At 37.4% G+C, this 3,947-nt stretch overlaps 1 long non-coding RNA gene across 1 annotated transcript; it reads left to right on the top strand.

Moving 5' to 3' along the window:
- The first annotated feature begins 1,574 nt into the window (after positions 1 to 1,574).
- LOC133069565 (uncharacterized) lies at positions 1,575 to 2,740 on the top strand. The gene is made up of 2 exons (XR_009695897.1): positions 1,575 to 1,615; positions 2,090 to 2,740. It is a non-coding gene; the product is annotated as an uncharacterized LOC133069565 (long non-coding RNA).
- Positions 2,741 to 3,947: the final 1,207 nt, after the last annotated feature.

The raw sequence follows: 3,947 nt of genomic DNA, 5'->3' as shown, positions 1-3,947 counted from the left end.
GTGCTCTGTCTTTCTCAGCTTCTGCTGGTTACTGACTGTTCTGGGCCTTTCTAACTACATCACTGGCATCTCTGCCTCTGACATCACATGGCCCATTTGTCTCTGTATCTCTGTGTTCAGATTTCCCTCTTTACTGGCCATTGGATTTAGGGCCTGTCTAAATCACTAGAACCTCACATCTGCACAGACCCTTTCAATAAGGTCACATTCACAGACTCTGAGTGGACATAAATTTGCAGGCACACTGTTAAACACAGCACCCTGTTTACCTTATAAACAGACTGGTTTTCAACTGGACTCTATTACTAAAGTTCCTTTTAGGAGTATTTTGTTGTGGGTAGCATTTCTTTACAATATAAATTAGATATATTTGAAAAGTGTTTAAATTCATTTTTTTTGAAGTGTGTCTTTTTTTTTCCATTTATTTTTATTAGTTGGAAGCTAATAACTTTACAATATTGTAGTGGTTTTTGTCATACATTGACATGAATCAGCCATGGATTTACATGTATTCCCCATCCTGATTCCCCCTCCCACCTCCCTCTCCGCCCAATCCCTCTAAATTCATTTTTTTTATGTTTAAATACTTTTCTCTCTTAATTCTTATATAAAATAGTAACTTAAAATATGTAAATATAAAAATATAAATATAGTTTTAGTGTCTTTATGATAACCCTTAGGTAATAACTAATGCCCTCCTTTCTCTGTAAGTGAATAATTTTGTTCAAGCTGCAGCCTTATTTCCCCCCAAAGCTTTTTAATACTACACCAGTTTCAAATGATTTGAGTAATTTTTTTCTTTTATATTGATCCATCTCTAAAATAATGTACTTTTCAGAGTGCTGAACACCACTCCATCCACTGCAGCACTACAATTTCTTTGATTGTTAATGGATCTGAAGTTGGGAATAACTTTTTAAAATAGATTTGGAGCTATCATATCTTATTATTATTGCTTTTTTTCCCTCATTCTATATCTAGAGAGAGGGAGTTGAAGTGCTTTAATATTCCAATCATAAAATTATTTTTACTGATTTTAGTAAGATGATAAAAGTAATACTTGGAAAGTCATATTCTTCTCTGTGGCATTTTTAACAAAATGCTCTATAGTAATACATTAAATTCTTTTGAAAAATGAAAAGGCTTTTAAATATATTTGTTGTTTAGTTACTATGTCATGTCTAAATCTTTTGAGACCCCATGAACTATAGCCATTCAGGTTCCTTTGTCTGTGGCCTTTTCCAGTAAAGAGTATGGAATGAGTTGTCATTTCCTTCTCCCAAGGACCTTCCCTGGGAGACCTTCCCAACCCAGGGATTGAAGCCAGGTCTCCTGCAATGAAGACGATTGTTTACCACTGAGCCACCAGAGAAGCTCCTTTTAAATGTATAACTGACCTTAAACTAAAATACTTATTTCATTTTTATTGTATGAAAATAAAGACACATTTTCCTTTTAGATATTTTTCTATATACTCAGGGGTTATTTTAATTTTTAAAAATGTCTTAAAGTGCATCTTTTTATGGCTTGATAGCATATTTCCTTTTATTTTTTTTTTATTTTTTTTTTTGTTGTTGTTATTAAGACCCAGTATATTTGAAGAGATTTCAATAAAGTAAGTATTAAAATGCCTCTGCTTTGGTATCAGGCATGAGTAAGAATTTTATAGCTAAGTATAGGTATAACATGTCTAACCCCTTGGCTTGAGATGGCAAAGAGATGTCAAGAATATCCATAAGGATAAGATCTTTTAACAGATTTATGCAGAGGAATGAGAATAGTTTGCTTACGATGCTCTGTACCTAAAATGGGAGGAGAGCTACTCAGCTGGCCTGAGGTGGCGAACACACTAAACATCAGAATATCCCTTTGGGGCAGGAAGTTAAGGCCAGCATTAAGATACTCATTTCTAATGAAACTTCATTGTTACCAAGCATTGATAGTGAGGGCTATACTCGTACCCTTATACTAGTCTGATTTCCTAGACTCAAGCACCTTCTTCTCTTACAGACAGTAGTAAGTATCAGAGCTGACAGCCCTTGCCCAAGATACAGTATCTTAACCTGTACATTCTTGCTTCTCTGTTTAGATGTAAACATCATCAGCCTACAGACTTTGTTCTGAAAAACCTCAAGAAGTTACTCACTTATTGTGAAGACATCTACTTGTATTACAAGCTGGCATACGAACACAAACTTGATGTTGTCAATGTGCTTCTGAAGGACCCTCAGACTGGTTGCTGTCTAAAGGACATGCTAGCAGGTTAGGATGGATTCAGATGACACCTGAGGATGGTTACTGCCAAGAATTCTTTAAGTGCCTGTTTTCTTGTACTGAAATGAGGTACTTACAGATGTTTGTGGTCAGCCTAGAGAGAAATGCAGTGGGGAACTTTGATGTCTGATTGTAAAACACCAGGACTGACCATACCAGTCCTTTGTGAATAGTGGGTAAAAGGATGAGAAATTTTCACAAGGAAATTCCTTTTCGAAAATGATTATATGCATCTATATGATTTTTTTCTATATACCAATATCTATATATCGGTATTAAGATCAAAAGTTCCATCTTCCTCAGGATAGTTTTACTTTAGGAGATGATACAATATTTAGTAAAGAATAGCTGTGCCTGCAGATTCCAGTTTCAAAGGAATTTAATATTATTTACACAGTTGAGGAACAGATGATACATTTCCATTTGTTAGAAACTGATCTGTATAATAAAATAGATTTTAAATTCAGTGTATGTCATTATTACTGCTAAGGAAACCTTAGCCCTTGGCTGCCTTAAAGGAAGTGTCTTTATTGGCTGTATTATTGCTGTAGCGTCACTGCTGAACAATATTGCATTGTTTCAGTTCAGTTCAGTTCAGTCGCTCAGTCGTGTCCAGCTCTTTGTGACCCCATGAACTGTAGCACGCCAGGCCTCCCTGTCCATCACCAGCTCCCAGAGTCTACCCAAACCCATGTCCATCGAGTCGATGATGCCATCCTACCATCTCATCCTCTGTCGTCCCCTTCTCCTCCCTCCCTCAGTCTTTCCCAGCATCAGGGTCTTTTCAAATGAATCAGCTCTTCGCATCAGGTGGCCAAAGTATTGGAGTTTCATCTTCAGCATCAGTCCTTCCAATGAACACCCAGGACTGATCTCCTTTAGGATGGACTGGTTGGATCGCCTTGAAGTCCAAGGGACTCTCAAGAGTCTTCTCCAACACCACAGTTCAAAAGCATCGATTCTTTGGCACTCTGCTTTCTTCACAGTCCAACTGTCACATCCATACATGACCATTGGAAAAACCATAGCTTTGACTAGATGGACAATTGTTGGCAAAATAATGTGTCTGCTTTTTAATATGCTATCTAGGTTGGTCATAACTTTCCTTCCAAGGAGTAAGCATCTTTTAATTTCATGGCTACAATCACCATCTGCAGTGATTTTGGAGCCCAGAAAAATAAAGTCAGAAACTATTTCCACTGTTTCCCCACCTATCTGCCATGAAGTGAAGGGACCAGATGCCATGACCTTAGTTTTCTGAGTGTTGAGCTTTAAGCCAACTTTTTCACTCTTCTCTTTCACTTTCATCAAGAGGCTCTTTAGTTCTTCTACACCTTCTGCCATAAGGGTAGTTTCATCTGCATATCTGAGGTTATTGATATTTCTCCCGGCAATCTTGATTCCAGCTTGTGCTTCTTCCAGCCCAGCATTTCTCATGATGTACTCTGCATATAAGTTAAATAAGCAGGGTGGCAATATACAGCCTTGACATACTCCTTTTCCTATTTGGAACCAGTCTGTTGTTCCATGTCCAGTTCTAACTATTGCCTCCTGACCTGCATACAGATTTCTCAAGAGGCAGGTCAGGTGGTCTGGTATTCCCATCTGTTTCAGAATTTTCCACAGTTTATTGTGATCCACACAGTCAAAGTTTAGATATATCACAATTCATT

The sequence above is a fragment of the Dama dama genome, chromosome 14 (assembly GCF_033118175.1).
Source record: "Dama dama isolate Ldn47 chromosome 14, ASM3311817v1, whole genome shotgun sequence".
Classification (NCBI taxonomy): Eukaryota; Metazoa; Chordata; class Mammalia; order Artiodactyla; family Cervidae; genus Dama; species Dama dama.
The sequence above is the reverse complement of the archived record's forward strand: the minus strand, read 5'-3'. Positions and strand labels throughout refer to the sequence as shown.